This window comes from Dasypus novemcinctus, chromosome X (assembly GCF_030445035.2).
Source record: "Dasypus novemcinctus isolate mDasNov1 chromosome X, mDasNov1.1.hap2, whole genome shotgun sequence".
Taxonomy (NCBI): Eukaryota; Metazoa; Chordata; class Mammalia; order Cingulata; family Dasypodidae; genus Dasypus; species Dasypus novemcinctus.
The window spans coordinates 138,445,147-138,469,643 of record NC_080704.1 but is presented as its reverse complement, the minus strand read 5'-3'; the positions used below and the strand labels follow the sequence as shown (position 1 = coordinate 138,469,643).

At 37.6% G+C, this 24,497-nt stretch overlaps 1 protein-coding gene across 1 annotated transcript in view; it reads left to right on the top strand.

Moving 5' to 3' along the window:
- The first annotated feature begins 1,876 nt into the window (after positions 1-1,876).
- Positions 1,877-24,497, top strand: part of TENM1 (teneurin transmembrane protein 1) — a 1,381,582-nt gene continuing 1,358,961 nt past the window's right edge. Inside the window, exon 1 of the mRNA XM_058291548.2 lies at positions 1,877-2,428. The gene's annotated coding sequence lies outside the window, so the exon portion shown is untranslated. The remainder of the gene's footprint in view (positions 2,429-24,497) is intronic.

Sequence of the window (24,497 nt, the reverse complement as noted above, 5' to 3'; positions counted from 1 at the left end):
TCCCCATCTTGGCAAATACTTGTGTCAAAAGCCGGGAATATGCGAACACAATGTTCCAAGATCTCCCCCGGCGTCACCTTATACTACCTGTCTTCGGCAGACTGAATCTGGTCCCCCTGCTCAGGAGTGCAGAGAACATCCATCCCGGAAGCCGTCCTCTGGCAGCTGCCGCCACCCAGGGAGGGAAACAGCTGGAAGCTTTGGTGCGCGCGGTTTGCGTGGGGAGCAGTTCTTCCCGGTAATTAGCACCAGTCAAGGTTCCAAACATGCGTTATTGCAACCCCTAGCGGGCTTCCAGCTGCAAGAGCTTCTCGGTTTCCTGTTCCTGCTCTAGCAGAGGAAAATTACAAGCGTGCGTGCACACACGCATTCACAAATGCTTTTCCTTCTTCACTCAAGTAAACCATCAGCAAACGTCCTTCGTTCAAAGAAGGCTCGACTCTGCTAGATCTCCTCTATTTACATAGAGGTTAGGCATCCCTTGGAATATACCAGGAATAGCTCGGTGCTCTGCGTGCCCCCTACTAGCCTATGGAGGAGGTGGCGCAGGGGGAAAGGGGGCCGAGAGTTCGCCAGACTCCGGTTTCTCTAGTTTGTGCGACTCCCCTGACTCCGCACTTGGTATGTTCCATGGTCTTGCTCACTTCTGGAAGCCACGAAGGGGAAGGCTGCTGTGGGCGTCGCCACCGACATTCCGGAACCGGACCTGCTCCAAGCGAGAGCCAATACCTACCATATTTGACTCACACCTGGCCTAGCCGTGCAGATATTGGCAGCTGGAGAATGCCTTCAGGCGAGGCGCCCCAAGTCCCGAGCCTAAGGCTCGCGAAACGAGTTTCTAGTTTTGCAGATTCCGCTTATCCGCTTTTTCGAGGAAGCTGAGAAGAGTGGGAAGGGAAGGATGGGGGTTTGGGGCAGTGAGCTTGATTCGTCTGTTATACGCCCTAGACCCTGGCAGGATAAGGGGCGGGGCCGGTTGAGGAGCCTCTGGGCCAAGGCGGCCAGAGAAGGCCTGAAGGCGAGCTCTGGGCCACGCTCCAGTAGGAACATGTCTGTGCCAATTTGATGAGCCCGGAAGGCTGCTTGTGGCCCGCCCTGCTTCTCTGGGTCACACTGTCTAAGGCAGGTGGTCGGCGGTGCTCTCACACAAACAGAAGCTTGCGGGTCACTTTCACACAACACTCCGGGATTCTAGGCAGAGTTGGCTCCTCAGGAAGGCGGGGAAGAGGGAAAAAGGAGGGATTCAAACAATTTCAATCCTCCCCTCTCTTTCCCTTTCTCTCGCTCTTTTTTATTTTATTTTTTTGCCAAAGTTGTAATGGCAAGAGTTCGAATTCTTTCTTGGTCCTGAGGCTTTACACATCGCAGCAGTGATAGCACTCCTTTGTGTGTATGTGTATGCTTGCGCTTACCTTTTTGTGAGTCATGACTAATAAGCACTATCCCGGGTTGATGCTGAGGTTGTCAAACACTTCCCTAAACCCCCACCCCACCTAACCCTTGGGAGAAAATAATTAAAGCAGGGCCCACGAGTCCCCTGCACAGGAATCTACCAATGGTGGTACAAAATCTAAATTTTGTAGGTACATATTTCCTTCCTCTGCTCCCATCTCCAGCTCTTTCTCCCCTCGTTCTAACATCCTGATTTCTTATCTGGATTTCCCTTTCTATGCCTGCTACTTGTTCCCTCAATCCTCCTCTTTCTCCTGCTCCTCCCCCCCCCCCCCCCCCCCCGCCCCCAGACTCATCTCAGTTGCAGCTAAAACCTGGAGGCTTGAGGAAAAGGGAGGAAAAAAAAAACACAAAACACCTCGGCTGTTGAGCTGTCAAACCGGGCATGCTCAGTAGACAGGGCAGGTTTTTGGTTTCGAGTAGCAGAGAAACATTTTTTGCACCACCGCCACCAGCCTTAGAGCGCGGCGTCGGCGGCCACCGCAACATCAGCACAGCCGTCAACTGTGCAGACTCCCCACACCCAAGAGCGCGGCGGGTCCGGCTCAGCCTGGAGTTCACCTCCGAGTGCTTCGGCATCTGAGCTCGCCCCTTCTGCTTGCACATACGCGCGCATACATACACACTCTCTCAAAGGCACACGCGCGCACTCACACGCACTCTCGCGCACACATACGACCACAGGCGCAAGCATCCTCCAGGCAGCGATCTTCCCTTGGCTCCATAGTAGCCAGGTTCGGTTCCTGTCGTCTGCGGCCGCAGGCTGAGAACACCACCGCTGCTAGCCAGAGGAGAGCGATGCTGGGGCCGGAGCCACAGCTCGAATAGTAATGTGGATTTACAGTCGCTTCCAGCAGGAGCCGGCCGAGGGGCCCGAAGCCCCGGGCACCAGCAGCGCCCAGCTGGGCTGAGCACCTGGCGAGGGGGCGGGGGTACCGCACCTGGAGACACCCTCCGAAACTTGCGCCTGGACTAGGTAGGTGCATTTCCTGCTGGCTCCCTCCCCCTCCCCCCTCTCTACTTCCCACCCCGAGGACTCCAAACTTCGCCCCAAGGCTGTAGGCAGCGGATGGCGGCTTCCGGTCGTGAGCGGACTGACTGCAAGGGCTCTGGGGTTTTGCCTGAGGTGGCAGAGCTTCTGCCTCCTTCTTGTGTCCGACGGCCCCGGGGTTCTGGACTACCTGGGGGAGATGTGAGGTCTGCCTCGGCCGCAGTTCAGGCTTCCAGCGGGCCCTGGAGGTGTTGTCTTTTAGGGGCTCGCTGCGCTTCTGGATTGGCACTTTAGCCAACCAACTATGCGTGTTCTGAGAGGGGGCCCCGGCCTCGGCTCTCGCGTGGAGCCCGGGCGCTCTAACAAGTGCACTGGTACACTCGTGGGGTGGGGCTGGGTTGGTGGGGAGAGGGGGCTAGGTGGTAGGACAGAGAAGAATCTCCTCCATCATCGCTCCCTCTGGGAGCATCCGCCCGGGGCTTGACCGCTGGGGTTCAGTTCACTGTCTCTCCCTGAACGAAGATGCTCAGGGGCTAGGACACACTTTCGTACCTGTTTGCTTCTGAATTCTTCTGTAACCTCACTAGGGGAACCCAGGTTCTGGTGGGAACTCCAGGACCTTCTTATAACCTATGCCGTCAGAAGCCCCACCCGATGCGTCCTTCTTCTATCCCAATATTTGCAAGAGACAGACACTAAGTGGGAGTCGGTGCCCCAGGAGCCGTCGGTGTTGCCTTTAACCACTAGCTCAGATGCGCGGTTTTGTATATTTCGCGTTTCACCCTGAGATATCGTCCAGTAGCAGCTAGCACGTCTCCCGAGCGCCAAGCACCCACTGGGCATGCCTAGATAAATGTAACCTCACTTTCTTCCACTCCACAACGGGCAGATTGCCAATTCAATTTTAAGATGTTCCTAGAGGTGGAGAAAGAGATGTTGTTAGTGCGACTTGGTGAGAGGATGTGTTTGCAGTCAAGAGTACATTTAAACATTTCAGCTAACCCATTTGAAGCCTGTTGTTTACAATTGCGTGGACAGACGATCTCACTCCACTAGTAAACGTCGTCTCAATGTATATTTCGCCACTGGAAGAGTACGGGCGGAGGCGGGGTATGGTGTGTAGCTCACACTCGCCTGTGGCTTGGGATTTAGCAAATCTGCACCTCTGCTACAGGCAGTATGCTAATATGGGTAGAAAAAAACTCTCATCTTTGTGGAGCAGTTGTTCTGGAGACACCCAGAACTTTCCCGTTTTTTGTCCTGGGTTGCTAAAAGTGATATGTATTTGAGGTGGCCTGAAGAAATACAAAGAGAAGTTCCTGGTCCTATAGAATGGAGATTAGTGACCATTCAGTTTTATAAACCAGAAGGAAATGAAACACCCCAGGGGACTGTTAGGTTAACATTTAATTGATGTGGTTGGTGGTAACAAAGGGTAATAGACAGGTTCTTTGAATTTTAGATCACTGTTCTTTGGTTAAAATTAACAGCCAGGTACACAGAGAAAATAAATCACTACTCTTAACCTATTTGGGAAAGACATTACAAATGTCTGCTGTATTATCCTTGGATGAAATATGCCGGTCCATTCTTCCAGTCAAGTCTTCTGATCTGGAGCATTGAAAACTTCAGTGCTCACAGAAAAGAGTATAGTATAAGAGGGAAAGACTTTTTTTTTTTTTAACGAAAAAGCAACCCACAGCTTTAACTTCTGCTTCATGATTACTCATTTTTTATGTGCTTGCGTCCCTCTCCCTTGCTCTTCATATGTGCCATGTGGGGAAAAATGAATTTTCATAGGGCATAGAGACCCTGAAATAAAATAATTAGAAAAGCAGAATCTAGGTTTTGTCATTTTTTACCAAGTTCATAACTTTGTGTTGTGTGTGGTATGTTAAATAATTGATAATTGCAAAGTTATTTTTTTTTCCCCTTAAGTGTAGTTAAAAAAAATTCAGATATGCTAAAGTAATGTTGGAACATTTTAATAAAAGAAGAAAGGCACAAGATGCATTAAAAAAGGGTGTATGTAATTTCTAAAATTTCTAAAATTAATCCATGCTCTAAATGTTATTTAAAAGTTTTCAGGTTATTCTCCAGAATGGTTTTGAAAAACAGGTATTTCTGGAAAACAAATTCATGAAACATTGTTAACATTTGCATAATCAAACTAATAATCCAGAACCTCAAACAATGACTCACACATAGTAGAAATGAATAAATATTTTTTGAATACATGAATTAGTATTTGTCTTTTGTTCTAGGTCCCAATTATGAATTAGGAGCAGTCATGTCATTTGGCAAGTATACAGTGGGATGAAGGAAATAATGCTTTATAGATCCATGGAATCTGTAAGGGTGGCAAACTGAGATTCTAAATATTCAAACATACAAGTGTGTTAAAAGTTAAAATCAGATTATATGTGATTATCATCTCACCCAAAGGCCTAATTTGAAATCTGAATACCTTAAATTTCTCAGTGTTTCAATTTAACTATAATATGTGTAAATAACACTGACATAATAATGATTTCCCTCATAGTTATTATAACTTTCTGATGCCTTTAATACAAAGATCCTTGCTGGAGCAGAACAGTCCAGCATTCAAATTTATTCTGTACACTATTACTTTAAATTGTCAAACTGCAAACTATTATTTTGATATGTTGCTTCTGAAAACAGAAGGCTTAGTGTAACATTATTTTCTGTGATAGTCTTAACTTGGAAGCGGTAAAAAGCTGCAGTGTTAATTAACATATTTTTTCCTATACTGTTAGAGGTTGGCAATTAGAATTTATGTAATTTTGCTTGAAGCTTTCTTTATTAGCAAGTCCATCAGTTTCAAATTTAAGTATAGTTATCAAGTGCTTGGTAAACATGATTAATTTATTCTCTTTTAAGTTTCCCCAACCAAATTAGTTTATTCATATGTGTATATATTTACTTACTTACTTACTTATTGAATGACTTGAGGTCAAAAGAACACCAGTAAAAATACCTGACTCAGTGGTTAATATTTTAGTGAAAATGTTTTTTATAGTATTCATTTATATATGTTCTCACATATATCCACATACGAATACACACACACTTAGAAGCAATATCGTGAATACCAAGAATTGGATAATTTTGTTAAAATTGTATATATTTATTTAAATTCCTGTCAATTTTAACCTCAACAGTAACAACCCATGCATACTAAAAAAAATAGCTTCTTTCATTTACCTTTTGGAGGAAAGAGTTCAACTGGATTCTTACCACAATGACATGATGAAAAAATATTGTAAGAGATAGAATTTAGCAATTTTGATCAACAGCATATATCCATATCTGGAAATGTAGTTACTAATTATAAAAATTAAAAAGAACCAGATTTCAGAACAATTCCCATATAAAATAACTGCTTTAAATCATTTGCAGATTCTGAGCATTAGATTAGATACCTGATTTGAATAGAGATTAATAGTATTTTTCCTTCTCTTAAAAGGTAAAACATTTTTCTGAATCCTGGATTAATATATTATTTTTGTTACTTTCTGTTTTCCATTGATTTTTAGAAATGAGGAAAGTAAATATCAAATAGAACCAGCTAGAACCATGCTTAGTTGATCAGGTGAATGCTATTAAAGGCTTCACATAGCTTTTGATTATTCCTAACCACCTTTATGGTCCAACCAGAAGTCTATTTTCAGTATGTGGTACTTGGTTAAGATAATTTATATAATGTACAGAGATTTTGTAGTTTGCTGGATGTGCAGTGGTATAATTTAGAAAGACCAACAAATTACTTATATTTGGAAGTCATGAAAAATAGGACTGCAGGAACTGGAAGAAATATGATGGCATAAACTGAAAATTATTGTATAACAATATTTATATCAATTGTACTGGTAATATTTCTGTACCTAATCCAACCAAAGTAGTTTTAATTTGAAACAGTAAATAATTTTACAGATGACGTCGGATTCCTAGTATTTAAAAATTGCAATGTAGAGTCCAATAAATAAGGCCTGTTAAATTCTTACGTAACTTTAGGATTCATTTCCAGACCTGGGAGTATAATCTTGGATAATTTACAATTTAAAAAAAATTCTAAATTCTACTTCCTGTCCAAGTTTCCACTTTAGGTAAACAATAGCATATGGTGAAACATGTTTATATGCCAACTAACCACTATCTCTTGGATGATGTTTTTAATGTGATGTAATTGTTCTGAAATATTGGGTTCTCCATCCTTGTCCCATTCTCTCTCTTGTGAGTGGATAAGTTAATTGGAAAATGAACCCATGAAAATGTGTTAAATAATTTCTTCATATCAGTGGATCATCCCTGTGGAGCTCTTACTCAGAGCCTTCATATCTGTGTTTATGGCAGGTATGTGCCAAGGTGAATATTTTTTTCAGGTACCCATGACAGGTCTCTATGTCTGTATATAAGTGACACCCAGATATGTGAGTGAAAATTTCCATCAATCATTCAGCTGTTTGGGGTGATGCAAACAAACATCTGGTTGGTTGAGAGAATTTTTCACTTAGTGTCAGGTTTAAAAACTTTGACTACTTTTCAATCCCTGTCCCTTCCAGGGTACTGATTTATCCATTCAAAGAAACCTACTTAAAACAGTTTGATATATTGGCTTCTTAAGGTACAATTTCCTGTACCTTAATTTCCACGAAATCTTCTACTGCCATGGAAACTAGATAGGACAGACAGCTGGGAGTCACTAATTCAGAATGAGAACTTGCTTGTTATTTTCATTTCATACCAGTCTGCTGGTCCCTGAAAGTAACTGTAAAAGGTTGGGGAATAGAATTTGCAAGAAATAAATGATTAAGCAGAACAAAAATCAGTGCCATCTCTGTCATTTTCCTAAGATCTTACTGCAACCCTCTTTGTTCCTACTCAAGCAGTTCTTTTTAAATAGTCACAGAGATAAAGGTTTGTGCATTCCTATTAGTGTTTATGTATGCTATAGAATATTTTTGTTCTGTGACGATATCCACAGCAATAACATAGTTTTATAATAGCTATTACATTGAAAAAGTATACTTTCAAATTTTGATTTTGCAGGCACTGAGGAAACCTAGTTAGCAATCACAGCAACATTAAATATAAATGATGTTTGAATTTTCTGGTAGAATTAGTTATTTTCCCTTTTCAAGTATAAAAACAATTTTATTAAAATATGTATGTATCACTTTTTATTACAGAGACCCAAATGCGTTTGAACACATTTATTTGAAATCTAAAAAACAGCCTTTTTAGCATTCACCATAAAGCGTACTGATTGTTTTAATTTTAATTGACTTAGTTGTCATTTGATAAGTAGTCAACAATGAGGAAATTGCCTTTTAATGATTCTCATATTCTGTTGTAACATTTTTGTGATTGACTATGACTTATGAAATTGAATTTTGGAATCACAAACTCTAACATGAGCTGAATTACTGTCCATGTTAAGCTTTTTGCAATAGCAGTTATAGGTTCTGAGAAATTAATTTTTCCCCCTGTATTCTTATAGTATGGCTAAGAAAGAAAGATTCCCAAAAAGGATTTTGGTAATGAAAAAAGAATGGATGCACACACACACACACACACACACACACACACATACAATTTAAATGAAAAAGTTACTAAGTGTTTTTTTCTGGTTTTAAGATGACTAGAATTTCAAAATATAAATTTCCCGAAGAGAACTATTTATGATAAAATGAGGTAATTACTATAAAATTTTGGATATCTAATGTTTAAATTTTAGAGAAATTGGAAATATCAAATTCCAGCGGAAGAATTTTATCACTGATATAAAGGCAGTGGCCACCAGAAGTTCTGAGGGGAGGGAGAGGGAAGAATAGGTGTAATACGGGGACATTTTCAGACATTGGAATTGTCCTACATGACATTGCAGTGATGGGATACAGGCCACTGTATATTTTGTCATAACCTACAAAATTGTGCAGGACAAAGTAAAACTGTAGTCCATGGTTAGTAGCAGCACTTCAATATGTGCTCATCAATTTTAACAAATGTACCACACTAATGAAGGATGTTGTTCATGTGGGAAAGTGGGGTATATGGGAATCCCCTAAATTTTTTATGTAGCCTAAACCTTCTTTAAAAAAATAAAAATAATTAAAAATTCAATTGTTGGGTGTTGGAATTGCATATGCTTTGTTGATTTTTTGCTATTTGAGCTTTTTCTGTATAGTACCAAAATATCTGAGTAAGGCATGAAAATGTTAGTCAATTATTACTGTTGAACTTGTGGATTTCCTAATATCTTTATCTTCTGTGTAATATTGATTTATTCTAGCTTTTCAGCAGATGCTTGGATTTGGTTAAGCAATGGAAAAAAAAAACAGTCACTGCTAATATGTGTGGATTATAGTTTACATTATAGTTTAAACTCTCTCTTGCACAATTTTGTAAGTTATGACAAGATATATAATGGTCTGTATCTGCCATTGCAACGTCATTCACGACAGTTCCATTGTCCTGAAAATGCCCCCAGATTGCACCTATTCTTCCCTCTCCCTCCCCTCAGAACCTGTGATAGCCACTGCCTTTATATCAATGATAAAAGCTCTTCTATTGCTAAAATAGCAATGTTCCAATATGAGTTCATTAATTGTAACAAATGTACCACAATAATGAAGGATGTTGTTAATGTGGGAAAATGTGGGAGGGTTAGGGAGTGTTCCTTATGAGAATCCTCTACATTTTCAGTGTAACATTTATGTAATCTAAGTATATTTAAAAAATATATATTTTAAAAATCAGGGTGATTGATGGGATATTGCTTCTTGAAGTTTAAAGAGAATAAATTTCTGCATTTTAAAGAGTCAAACATCTGGATAATTCCAAATATATGGTGATTGAATTTTCATAGTTCATCCAATGCTTAATTTTTATGAAGTTATAGCCTCAGTTTCCCTTTTGGAAATACCATATATTTACTTTTCAATTGCCTTTCTATTTAGATGAAAAGTACTGCAGTATGCAAGATGCTAATACAAATACATATTTGTAACTTCCTGTTAGAAATTTCTATATAGTTATATTAAATAAATCCATTTTACTTTTTTGAAATAAGTTTCACGTTTTTAGCTACCTTTATGGATAAGGGTTTTTAAAGCAGCCAAAATGTGTAGTGCATGTGTATTAGTTTGCATACGTCATCGAAAATCTGATCACTGGGCAAGGTCAAGAAAAAAAATAATTTCCCAGTCGTATGGTTTTCCATAATTGGTGGATTATAAGTGTATTTATTACCTCTAATGCCACTATCTGGTTTAGATACCTGCCAAAGAGATGGTGTAAGATTGAATGGACAATTGTTTATTATATATTGCAATCTTTGTGTCCCAGCCAGCTGCATCCAGATATTTTAAGAAAACTCTTCAGGTAGTCAGAGAAATTAGAAATAGATAATGCAGATGGCCTATCTCAATAATCCATATTTTCTCAGATACATTTAAAATTAAATGTCCTAAGAGATGATTCATTCAGGAATGTTATTGACAATGAACTCATCTTATGCTACACATCCCATGATGATGCTTTATTAAAGGTGTCTCAATCTTGCTAATTACCACCTGTGTTTAAATATAGAGGTGTATAAATACACTACAAGCCCATAGTGGCTCCAAGCCTTTTTTAAACCTGAAATGTTGGCTGTTCTTAGCTAACTAAATTCCTATAAACAAAATGTTTCTGATCAACATTTTGAATTTGTATTCTGCAGCTTAACCCCTTCCCCTTTAACATTAAATATTTCTTTTTAAAACCTGCTGTTTAATTGCTAGCCTTTGAGAGATATGTAAATTCTTGCTCTATTAACTAGCTTAAAAATGTGATTGTATTTATGTGTGTGGGGATGGAATTTCTTCTAAAGGAGTGTTTATTAAAAGGTATATTTCCATTTTTTGGCATGGATTTTGCAAGCATTATTTTATAGAAACATAAAGTATGCCATGTGCTTACTCTATACTTCAAATGAATATATTTTTGTGACTATGACTCATTGTATGTTTAGAAACTTAAGTATTATATGGAAGCATTGACAAAATTGCTAAACAAGTCAAATAAAGGAATTCCTTTTGGGACATTTATTAACTTCTCTAATGAGATCCAGTAACCCCTAAGGGAGAAGGCTGTATAGCTGGTTGACCAATTGATACCTATTGCTTAGACTTGAGAAAGCTCTCTCTTCATTCTCTCTTTCTCTCTCTCCTCCCCTTTCTCCTCTCTATTTTACTTTCTTACTTTCATACATTTCCAAGGATTACAGTATGCAGGTTTATGAGAAAGGAAATAAGTTCTGGGACAGTCACTAAAACATTAAGAGTGATTTTTCTTTTTATTCTTTTTCTAAATTTGACCAAATCTTTGTCTTTTCTAGAGAATTATAAGCTTAATATGAAATATTATTATTTGTATTATTTTTAGCTCATACATTCTTTAAATTATCTTGGGTAGGATCTAAAATGACACCAATTCCTGGATTGATATTTTTATTACAATTTTAGTTTTTGCTTGTATTCATATGTTGTTAGTGCATTTGTGATTTATCTTTCATGTTTATTCTAATAAAATGTCAGCACTTAGGTGTGACACCATTTATTTTTGGTTTGGGATTCATGAAGTGTTAACACAAGGGTGATATATTTTTTTCATTGTTTTGTTCTTTTCCCCAATTTGAGATACTACCTTGATGAAACATTGAGCAACTTGTGAAAGTGAGGTAATTTTCTTGGAAACAATTATAATTCAGTGCAAAGGAAATATTTTAAAGTTAATTTAACACAGAAGGGTGAAATTTTTAACAGTATATTTCTGTAAAACATGAAATAAAACATGCTTAAGAAAATGTATAAAAATATATAAACAAAGTGAGAGAATATTGGTCCCGGACATTTTAGCAAAATACTTGGGAATACTGTGTTATTGAAAGGGATAAAAGAAGTCAATGTTTACAGAGTTCGAGTATAATGGATCTTGATGTCTCAAGTATTTTCCATAAAAACTCTCTAGGTCTTGTGTACTGGCCTCTTCTTTTGCTGAAGATTTCCATATTACACTGATTCGGTTATACATCACAGAGCAGTTTTCATGGAAAATCTTTATATGTTCATTCTTTCATTCATTCATTCATTCATTCATTTACTCACTCATTCATTAGTTGACCAAATCTTTTTAAATATCTTTTATCCCCTGATACAAAGATACTCAAAAAGTTCCTCATCTAGTGGAGGAGACAGACATATAAGCACATTCTGATCATGTAACACATATTCTAGTAGAGGAATATTTGAATGCTCTGGAAGCCCAAAGGTAGATAGAGTGTCTTAAAGAATATGCCACTTGAATTGGTTCTGAAAGAATAACTAGGTTTTTAATATGGAGAACCGCGTTCCACCTGGTGAAAGGATTTTGAAAGGGCACGAGATTAAATTAGCTGTTATGAATACCAACCAGAATAATAGAGTACCACTTTAGTTCCTATCCAGATCGAATGACTAGGATCATATCTTCTTTTATTTCCTTCTATATGCCTGGCCCACAAAAGTGCTTGGTACATATTTGCTGAATGAGTGAGTGAACGAATGAATGCATGAATGTGTTAGAATTTTCCTGCATGGAGAGTTATACAGGGAATGGTGGTTTTTCCGACTGTTTATCCAAAACATTACAATATATTATGTTGTAGCAGAGTCAACTGCATTAGACAAGTACAGCTCATGGATGGTCTTTCTGAACAATAGTCTTAGACCACTGCCTATTAACATTATGAAAATCATGGTTTACTTTTTCCTATCAAACGTCAAAATTTGTTCCCATTCAATGAGCCAAAGGAAGTGAGAGATGGATTGAAGCAAGAGTCTGAATTGTTTTGTTCATCATAATAAGAAATTCATTTTGAAGGCTTTGGAGAGCCATCAAAGTGCTTTAAAGTGGAGAGGGACCCCAACATTGAGTTTTAGAAAGATGACATCAGTGTGGTGTATGGACTGAAGTGGATCACGAGTACTAGCAGTGAGACCAATTAAAAAATGTTCTAAGAGCAATTTTGAGGGTATGGACTAGGGAATTGACCATAATGATGGAGAAGAGGGGACAAACTTGAGACCCACTTATGATATCGATGGGGTTTGGAAATCGATTACATTTAGTGGGTGAGGGAGGGGTAGGAGGGACTCTGAGGCTTTTGGCTTGGGAAACTAGTTAACGCCTTTAAGCAGTATAGGGAAAACTGTTGTAGAATTTGAGAGAGGTTCAATTATTTGCGTATAGAGAGGCCAGGACTCAGGAATGATTTTGAGAAGGAAAAATGGTTTATTGACAGCGGGCTGGACTCGGGAGCTTTCGGTTTCAATCCCAAGCCAGAACAAGATTTTTGAGTCCCTTTTATACAGAGAGGAAAAGCCAAATGGTCCTTTGTTTCAGTTCTCAATAGGCTTGAATTAGCATATATCTTCCACATCCTAGGTAGCTTTTAGCATGGACTTCATACATTCTAGATAAGCTTTTAGCACATTTGGTTTGCATTTTCCCTGAATATTTAAAGTTTATAGACTTTGCGTTGTTAAACTGTTTCCTGGGACTGGAGTCATTGCCATGGTCACCAAGAGCAGGACTGCAGCGTCTTACCATTCCACACCCACAAGTTAGGACAGACAGTTTAACCAGGTTATCTCTGAAGAGACAAAGAGCCTCCCACCCATAGCCCACATCAAAACAAGAAAAAGTCAGTTTGGTGGGATAATGAGGACACCTTTGGACTTATTTAATGTGAGGCACCATCCAGACATCCATATGGAGATGAAATTATAGATCTAGAGAAAAGTTCTGGAAGTAAAGATTTGGGTGTTATCAGCCAAAGCAATAGTGGAAATCATAGGTATAGGTAGATGAGCTCACATGGAAGTATATGTAGAGAAAGCAAGGATGAAATCTTGAGAAACACTGAAATTAAGAAGTTGGTGAAATATGGAGAAACATCCAGAGAGAGAAAGTCGCTATAATGCCAGAGAAGTAGGAGAGAAACCAAGAATTAATTAAATAGAAGCTAAGGGAGGAAAAGCTTTTATAAATACCATCCTGGGCAGAGGTATGAAAAGGTATTCCTCAAAAGAGGAATAACTAATAAATGTGAAAAAAAATTCAGTCTTCATTAATCAAAATAAATGTAAACTAGAAAATACATACAAGAAGTGTTTTTAATAAGATAATGTTCAGTGCAGTTGTACAAATCCCAAAACTTAGAGTCATTCTTGATTTTTTCTTACCTGATCGACCAATTAGCAAATGTCGTTTACACTACCTTCAAACTATATCCTCTCTTTGAATAGTTTTCCTCTCATTCATCATTAACACCATATACCAAACCATATCATCTCTTACCTGGACTATTGTAATTGTCCTAATTGATGTTATTGCATCCATTTTTGCATTGGTATAGTTTTCCACACAGCAACCAGGGTGATCCTATTTAAAATTAAGTAAGATCTTATAATTTGCCTGCTCTTAACCCACCAGTGGCTTGCTCATCATCACACTTAAAATAAAAATAAAATAAAAATCTTTACCATGGCCTACAAGGTCCTACATTATCTGGTCCCTAAATGTTTCTTGGACCTTTCCATTTTGTCCCCTGCCTCCATGCTCCTGCCCTTGCTCATGATGTTCTAGCCACACTGCCCTCCATTTTCTTCCTTAAACATGTCCGAGCACATTTCTCTCTCAGGACCTTTGCACTGGCTATTTTCTATGCCTGAAATGATTTTTCTCTCAGATGTCTTCCGGCTTATTTTCTCACTACTTCCAGATCCTTGATCAAATACCCGCTAATCAGAGAATTCTTCCCTAACAATCTTAGTCCTATCCTGCTTCTTCATTTGATTTCTCTTCTATTTTTCTACATAGTGCCAACAATACCTGGTGTTACGCTGTATTTTTGTTTATTTATAATGTATCCACCCCACTAGAATATTTCCTGCATGAGGCATAGACTTTGGGCTTGTTTTGTTTGCCTCTAAATTTACATCACCTAGGATAGTGCCTGGCACATTGTGGGTGCTTGATATACATTTATTGAATAAATGAATGAAAAGAGAGGGCATGATAAAGTGTTAGTTGGTATAGATTTGGCAGTTTCATCAAAAGCCTTAAAATGCTCATTGATTTGATCAAATAATTCTACCACTGGGAGTTTGTCCTAAGGAAATAATGTGTAATGCAGAAAATCTTAATTTGCAAAGATTTTTCACTAAGCATTTTTGTAAAAGTAGAAAAAAATTAAGGACCATAAATGTTCAACAAGAGGATTGCTAAGTGATTTATGATATATCTAGACAATAGGATCTCTTATGGCCATTAAAGATGATAGTTAAAATACTTTATGATAAAAGAAAAAGAAAAATGTTTGTGATACTATCAAGTAATGAAGCAGGATATAAAAAATATATATATACAGTACATAGGAAAGAAACAAAGATTAGAAATGATACACAAAAAGCTTAAAATTATTATTTCTGAAGGGAGGTGGGGTGAATTAGTCAGGGTTCTCCAGAGAAGCAGAACAGATATATATATATATCCCAGTTTCTAAAGCAACAGACATTATAATTTTAAATAAATATATGTAAGTATGAATGAGATTTATGGGAATTGACTCACATGACCATGGGGATTGGAAAGTCTGAAATTCATAGGACAGGTCACAAACTGGGAACTCCAATGAAGAAGAGGATGCATTCTCCAGGATAAGCTGGCTGACTGAAGTCGAAATAGAAATTCTTTTTTCTAACAGCTGAAATAATCAATTCTCCCCTTAAGGTCTTCAGCTAATTGGATGAAACTTTTCTCATTGCTGAAGGCAGTCTCCTTTGTTGCTTGTAGGTATAACCAGCCATAGACGTAATCAGATGATAATGATTTAAATCTATAAAACAACCTCACAATAACAATCAGACTAAGGCTTGCTTGACCAAATAACTGGATGCTATAATCTAGCCAAGATGACGTGAAATTAACCATCACAGTGGGAAACAGGTGACTATTTTCCTTTATAATTTCTGTACTTTCTCTATTTTCTAGAACAAATCTGTATAAATTTCATTATTATCAGAAAAAATATGTTTTAAAAAGTGAAGAAGAATAAGAAACAACAAAGAAGTATTTCCATCCTAAAAGTGAGGTTTAGGTAATATATAACAAGGACAATAAACCCATTATCCTTGAGAGATGTCCCTGGAGGGAGAAGAATATGCCTGTTGTAACTGGGATCAACTGCTTTTTGACCACTTCATTCTGAAGGGGTCTACAGTCAGGGAAAATGAATGAGATCCACAGATCTAGTCTAGTCTTCACTCACTGGCAATCCAATGAAGGCTGGGTTTATCCTGTCAGGACTTAAACAGGATATTCAAGGAAAATGAAGTCAAGGTAAGCATTTGTCATATTGCTGCTGAAAGTACTAGCAGTTTGCCTCATGTATAACAGAAATGATTACTCACTATATGTTTTCACATCATGTAGCAAAAACAACTAAGGGAAGTTAGGCTTTACATTACCTGACTATTCAGCCACAGTCACTTCTAATGCAAAAGAAGAAAAATGGCTATTGACAAGTTTTGGCAAGTTTCATCATTAGAAATGCTCGTATTCAGAGTGGGCATTACCATCCCAGAATCCTTAGGATTGGTGAGTGAAGGATGGACTAAAATAGACTAATAGACTTACAGTTATTCTACTAAAGACTTATTGTTATTCTAGCAATGGAGGAACATTTATTATCGATGTGGAGGCAGTGGAGGCTCTGAGGGAAAGGAGAGTGAAAAACAGGTGTAATATGGGGGCATTTTCAGAACAGTGGAATTGTCTTGAATGATTTTGCAATAATGGATACAGGCCATTATGTATTTTGTCATAACTTCCAAAATTTTGTGGGACAGAGTATAAACCATAATGTAAACTATAATCCATGCTTAGTGGCAATGGCACAATATGTGTTCATCGATTGTAACAAATATACCACACTAATGAAGGATGTTGTTAATTTGGGAAAGTGTGGCAGTGGTAGGGAGTGGGGCATATGGGAATCCCTTATTTTTTTATGTAACATTTATGTAATCTAAAGTATTTTTTAAAAAGTTAAACTATTAAAATAAAAAAAACCTGTCTGTATTGCCAGAAATAAAAAACTGCAGCCAATAATGTAAACCTAGAAGTTTTCTAGGGCCTTAGGAAGAAAGAGGTAATACAGAGTATTGTAGTGTTAATTTTCTGAGAGCACCAGTCATCATAAAGGGGAAACTGTCTTTGTTATCAAGACAATTATTCTTTACAATGTCTTTGAATAATCATCCTCTTAGAAAAGTAGCACTAGGGATTTCAAAGCATATGTGGCAATATGGAAAGATATAATCATTAGTAAAATGAAGGGTGACTTATATGAAGTCCAGGGTCCCTTGAAAATAGAAATAGTTTTAATATAGGTGCTATAATTAGTATAAAATTGAGTAATTACTGAAAATAATTAGTAAATTTTTTACCATTTCCTAAATCTACAGAAAGTTTACTATTTTAATCTGTTGGAGAAAGATGATCTATCTATCTATCTATCTATCTATCTATCGATCTATCTATCTATCTATCTATCTATCTATCTATCTATCTATCTATCTTAACTGGAACATTTTAAAGGCCGTTTGCTTCCCAGACTTCTCTGTATATTGCCAAAGCAAAATCCTGCATATAGGGCAATTTATTTTTTAAAGCATTTCTTGTTAGTTTCATTGCAGAATCAGCCTGATGGGTATGAAGCCAAATTCTATAGACTTGCTCTGATATAGGTGGCAGAAGAGCCAGAAATATTTTCTTTTTTTGTAGTCTGGATCTAAGTACTTTCTGGAATGTCTTCCCTTGAAAGATTCTAATTTAACAGTACTATGGAGCCACATGAACACTTGAAGAGAGCTATGTCATTTTTTGAGCCGCATTAACAGTGATGAAAAATGCACATCGAACAATTAGATTGCAACTAATGAAGAGCACCGCTTCAGTCTATTAGGAATGATTTATATATGCATTGATGCGTTAGTAATAATGTGATTTTCTATTATAATTACAAGGTCACCCTGGTGATCTTTTCCAAAGGTAATCATGATGTTATTGACCTATTTTTAAAAATTGCATTTAGGTATTATCTTCTGTCTTGATATACTGTGAAGAAATTTTAAATTGTTTACTCTTACTATTGTGATTTTGCCTCATATATACAAAATTATTGGTGTGGGGCTACTTGATTGATAAATTGGGGCTATAAAGTCAATTAAGTACCAAATATAAAATACTGGAATGTTGAAGAGTACTTTAAACTCTTTTCCTTTTTATTTTGCTTTAATTCACCACAATGAATTATCTAAAATTGATTTTTGAAGTATTTCAAATATATAACATTTTTATATATGAGCAAAATAAGTTAGAAAGTACAGATACCCAGAGAGAAGAAAATTTAAAAAAGAGAAAGAAAAATTATACTCACCAGATGGCCAATGTTATCAATATTTTAAGTCTATTTAACATACATATATATATATCTTTTTCTAAGCTGAACTTATTGTAATTACTTTATAATATGTTTTTTTCATTTATCTATATATTGTGAACATTGAACATCTTTCTATATCAAATATATGATACATTATTTTGAAAAATATATTAGATACATATAGAGAGGTAAAGAGACATAAAGGTGAAAAACAACCAATAATGTATAAAGAAAAATTTTATAATCCTCCTCTCCCTTATCTCTTCTAGAGTTTAATTTACATTGAATTAAAGCCAGAAATAAAAATTATGTAACATGATAAATAAAAGTATAACGGTTTGCCTGTAATATGTAATTGTTTTTTAGTAATCATTGCCTGGCTGTCCCCTGATTTATTTAAACAAGCTCAAACCGTTGGACATTTAGACAATTTCCAATATTTACTATTGTAAAAAAATCATGAAAGAAATTCTTATGCATTCCTCTTTGTATGTATCTTGATAATTTCTCTATAAATATATAAATATGGAATAACTGGCCCAAAGAGAGTGCATATTATTAAGAGTTTTGAACCTATTGGAAAACTGTCATCTATAAAGATGGGGCCAGTATACATTTCTGGTGAGGGATTTAAAAAATTCATATGTGTCCCTGTGACTTCATATTAGTCACTGTACAAATCAAAGGGAGAAGTATGTATTCTAAAATGCAATAAATGAGTGGGGATCATCACATAGTTACACAGCTCTTGTTTTTGTATCCAATTCCAATCCTGGCATGTATGATTTATAGTCAGTTTAACAACTATTTGTTGAATAATGAAGTTGTTTGGGATATTGGAAAAAAGAGTGAACCACAAATGAGGGACATAGATTCTAGTCCTGCCTCTACTGATGTGGGCAATGGGTGGGAGGCTCTTTATCTCTTCAGAGATAACCTTTAGCTAAACTGTCTGTCCTGACTTGTGGGGGTGGAACAGTAAGAGGCTGCAATCCTGCTCTTGGTGACCATGGCAACGACTCCAGTCCCAGGAGGCAATTTAGCAATGCAAACTCTATATACATACCAGTAAGTCAAGGGAAACTCTGATGGTGGTGAAGCCAAAACTTAAGGGAACTTGGACTTGGCCTTGAATGGGAAATATAATATAGCCTGTGCATAAATTCAAAATCATCTAATTCTATATCCAAGTGTGCCTAGTCTCTAGAAATCCAGTTAAGTGATATGGGCTTTGAATGTTCAGAAGGGATGTAATACTGAATGTGTATTCAAGGTTGCATCCAGACAGAATGTGGCAAGATGCTAATTCGAGCTCACCTGAGGTGAGGGCAATATGTTAATTCAAAACCTACCTGGTACTCAAGGCAAAGACTTAACTAACAAAGAAAGCAGTTTTCTTTGATACAAGCACCATTTGACTCCCCACCCTGTATAAAAGGAACTTGAAAATCTCGTTTGGGCTCCGGTTTGCAACAGAAAGCTCCCCAGTCCGGCCGGCCATCAATAAACCATTTTTCCTTCTCAAAATCATTCCTGAGTCCTGGCCTTTCTATACGCAAATAATTGAACCTCTCTCAAATTCTACAACACTACCACTAATCAGGTATGTGACTTTGTGCAAGCCATTTAACCTCTCTGGGCCTGAATCCTAATTTCATAACAGGGTTGTTTTGAAGAGTAAATGAAATGTGTGTAGGAAAGCTCTCTGTAAGCAGTAAAAGACTATCTTAAAGTTGAAAATTACAGTTGGTATAAATTATTTATGGTGGTGAAAATGTGTTGAAATTGTGGGTATCTCATCTCAAAATGAGTTGTATGTTGAGGAAAAATTGAATAGTACTGTTTGGATAGTCTTTTTGGAGTGGGTGGAAATTCCACAGTCTCCTAGGTATACTCTTCTGCAATTAAGAGGTTTTCTGTTAGTAGCATAGTTAATGTAATTGTTTGAGGTTTCAAGTAGACCTTTAAAAAGAAAACTAAGCCCTTTTGTGAACTGCAGAATGAACTGTTTTATATTCACAAGTCCCACCCCCATTCCCACATCCACCTGATATGTATCTCCTCCCTTTCCCTCTTATAAGGATTGCTTTGGACCTGTTTGTACATATGGTTGAAAGATAATTTGGCCTAATTTATTTACAGGAATTTACAAGGGTGACTTTTATATTCATCTGTCTCTTTTTTGATTCCCATGACTTCTGGATTTGTCAAGGTATGTGCATTCCAAACAGAAATTTACTTTCGAAAAAGAACACAAAACTGTAGTGTGAAAAGCATGCATTCATATTTATCGAGTTCCATTTAAATGTAATGAATTGTTTTAAAATTTTTAACACTTAATTGGGCATTATATAGATAAATTCCAGTGTGTATCCCATAATCATTAGAGTCTTTGCAAAACCAAACATGTAGTCTGAATAATTCTATGAACTTTTCCCATACAGTTACTAAATCTATGAGTCTCCCTGGCCAGTGGGAACTTCTGTAGAGTATGTGGAAACAGCATGGCCAGTGGGGATATTTGCAGACTCATTTAGTAGTTCTCACTGATTACAAATAAACATGAAATTTTTCTCTATCAATGGAACAAATATTTCCATTCAGAAAATATAACTGACTAAAGAAATATTTGCCTCTTTTTAAAAAATTTATTTATATTTGCCTCTTGAAATATATGTTTTGATTTTTAGGATAGTCTCAAGTAAAGTATTTAATTGACATTGGTATTCCATTCAATTTTTTACCCTTCCAGCCTCCCTTCCTTTCATCTATCGATCTTTTGAAACATACGTCCAAAATATATTTATCAATTAACTACTTGGTGTAGGTCATTGTGCCATTTCTTCTGGTACATTTCTTCTGGTAAATTTGCCAACATAGACACAGTTCAACTGGAGTATTGAGAAAGTGTTTGCTATTAGATTCAGTTGTTAGGTGGGATATGTAAGGCAAGATTGGGGAGACTTGCAGAGTAGTTGCATTCTTCAGATACTTGAAGGACCTCCCTCTTTGGTTTACACTTTTTATTAAAATGTATTCACCAAATGCAATGTCACAATGATGAAAGAACTTGTTGATGTTGGAGGAGTGTGGGGGTGGGGGGTGGGGTATGTGGGAACCTTTTATATTTTTTAATGTAACATTTTTTGTGATCTATGTATCTTCAAAAAATACAATATAAATGCTCAAAAAATATTCATTAATGATCAGTCATTAGTAAATGGGGAAGAGAATTCTGTATTAGTCAGCCAAAGGGGTGCTGATGCAAAGTACCAGAAATCTGTTGGTTTTTATAAAGGACATTTATTTGGGGCAAAAACTTACACTTACAAGGCCCTAAAGAATCTGACTCAAGGTACCATAAGAGGTATTTTTTAACCCAAAGTCTGTTACCACATGTTGATGCAAGATGATGGGCTGTATCTGTGAGGGTTCAGCCTTCCTCCTTCCTCTTTTGACTCCATGGGCCTATCTTCTTCCAATTGCAGCTGTAGGCTGATGTTGGACTCAGCTGCTCTGTTCTCAACTGCAAACTATGAGGCTAATCTCTCTTCCCAGGACCACAAGATCCTTTTCTGTGTCTATGGAGCTCCCTTCCTCTTTTCTCCCATATCTTCTTCTGTCTCTTTGATTGTGCATTTATATCATGCACCAAGGGGGAAGGGACTCACCACTGCATACCCTAATGGCCTGGTAGAATCACAGCCCTAATCTTAGCATAATCAAGTAAACATAAAACCTTTGAATTTAATACAATCAAAGGGTATTACACCCAGAGGAACAGACCAGTGAACAAAAATAATCCATATCTCTTTTGGAATTCATAAATAATATCAAACTGCCACACTCCACCCTCTGAATTCCAAAAAAGAAATTACACTATTAAAAAGAAACACCTGATGATGGGAGAGAGTGTTGCTGTGGGGGGAGTGGGGGGTGGGGGCGGTGGGGTTGAATGGGACCTCATATTTTTCATAATGTAATTTTTAAAAAAAATAATAAATAAATAAAAAAAGAAAAAGAAAAAAAAAGAAACACCTTAAATTAGTAACAATGTTAATTACAAAATCACATCACAATCAGTTTAAAGAAGCACAATTTGTCTTGGGGAAAATTCCCATCTCACTGTAAACCTCTGAAACTTACAAAATAATTTATCTGCTTCAAGTATACAGAGGAACAGACAAAGGATAAACATTTGTATTACCATATGGAGAATTTGGGAGGGAAACATGTGTCACTGGTCCCCAACAATTTAAAAAACTTGCAGGGCATACTCCATTAAATTTTAAAGTCTAAGAGTCATTCTGAAGATGATGGTTTCTTCTTGTCCTTGGGGCCTCATGGGGGCTCACCCTTTCCATGGCCTTGCTCAATTGCCTTTTTCTTGGTTCTGCTCTCATTAAGCATCTGGGTGGTGACCGAGCTGTAGACCTCACCTTCCAAGGATGTTGGGGTGATGGCCACACTTTACCCAATCTCTGGGGTTGAGTCTCATACCCCTCAGTAAAGTCAGGTGGAGGCAACATTCTTCCTAATCTCTGGCATACAAGCCCAGACCTCTCGGAGCAATGAGTTGGCAACCTGGTCTTTCCTTATCTATGGGGGACAAGTCCACCCCTCTCAGAGATATGGAGTGTTGACCTCACTCTCCCCAACCCTTGGGGAATGTGCTACACCCTCTCTGTAGCCTGGGGCAGTAAAACTCTCCTGGAACAGTAGGCTAGAACATCCACGCTCTTCAGCTGCCAGGGAAAACCCACCCTTTCTGTACACATGGATGGTGTTCCTCTCTGGGACCAAGAAGATGTCTTAATTCCAGATCTCAGCTTCCATGGTTTTCCTCTTGAAGCCTCTTTCCCTTTTATCTGTCCCCTCCATTTTCCTATTAGTTCAGGATGGCAGTGGTTTTGTTCATACAGCACTGTCAAAAAGCTTGTTGGTTTATCATGCAGGAAGCAGGGGTCCAAGCCATCAGCCAGTAAGACTTTCCACAAATACTTCCTGGGTAACTGCATTTTCAATCCTGACTTACAAGTCCCAAGTTTAGCTAATTCCTTAAATGGTACACTACCATTTGGAGGCTTGGTTTCCAAAGGCTTGGAATTTCTGGAATCAGTTTGTTTACTTTGTGCCTAAAAATTCAGGTGTCAGCTTACCCCTTTCCTCTAACATTTTGCTGTAAGATACAAAAAGAAGCTAGGTTGCATTTTCCATATTTAGTTTGGAAATCTCCTTTGATAAATGTCTAAACTCATAGTTTTCAAATTCTCCCTTCCATAAAACACCAGGAGTCAATTTTGCTAAATTCTCTGTGATTTTAAAATGCAGATTGCCTTTCCTCCAGTTTCCCATAATGGCTTCATCATTTACTTCTAAGGTTTCATCAAAAATCTCCTTTGTGTCCAAATTCCTACCAACAGTCTCTTCAAAGCAATCTAGGTCTTTTTTATCAAGCGTCTCATGGTTCCTCCACAGAATACCCCATACCCATTTATAAAACTGTTTGAACATTTTGATAACTGCAAAAGCACCACCTTGCTTCTCGCTTCCCAATTCTGTATTAGTCAGCCAATGGAGTACTGATGCAAAGTGCCAGGAATCTGTTGGCTTTTATAAAGGATATTTATTTGGGGTAAAATCTTACAGTTACAAGGCCCTAAAGACTCCAACTCAAGGTACCATAAGAGGTATTTTCTCACCCAAAGTCTGTTGCCACTTGTTGATACAAGATGGTGGAAAATATCTATGAAGTTGCAGCTTTCCTCTTCTTAAGGCTCCATGGGCCCAGCTTTTTCTTATCTCAGCTCTAGGCTGGAGGGCTTGTTTCTTTCAGGGCTTAGCTGCTCTATTCTTTTCACAAGGTCAGCTGTAAACTATCAGGCAAATGGCTCAAATCTCTTCCTGAGGCTGCACGATTAAAGCTGACAAGTTCTCTCCTCTTCAGTGTCTATGGAGCTCTCTCTATTCATTTATGTATGTGCTTCTGTGTAACTACACTGTGTGTTTCTTTGAGTATGCATTTATAAAGCCCACAAAGTGGTTGGGGACTCAAACTGAGTCACCCTAATGATGTAGTCAAACCAAAGCCCCAGTCTTCACGTAATTTAACCAAAGCCATCTTAGCTGAATCTAAAATTCAAAGGGTATCATGCCCAGAGGAATAGACCTGTTCACAAACATAATCAAAAAGCCTTTTTTTGGAATTCATAAATAATATCAAACAACCACAGGGCTAAGCTGCTCTGTTCTCTTCAGGAGCAAACTGTCAGGCGAATGGCACATTTCTCTTCCTTAGACCACAGGATCCTCTTCTGTGTCTAAGGAGCTCCCTTCCTCTTTTCTCACATATCTTCTGTTTCCTTCATTGAATGTCTGTTTATATAGCCCACCAAGGGGCAGGAACCCAACCCTGCTTGCCCTAATGACGTGGTCAAATCAAAGCCCTAATCATAACATTATCAAGTAAACATAAAACCTTAGAATTTGATACAATCAAAG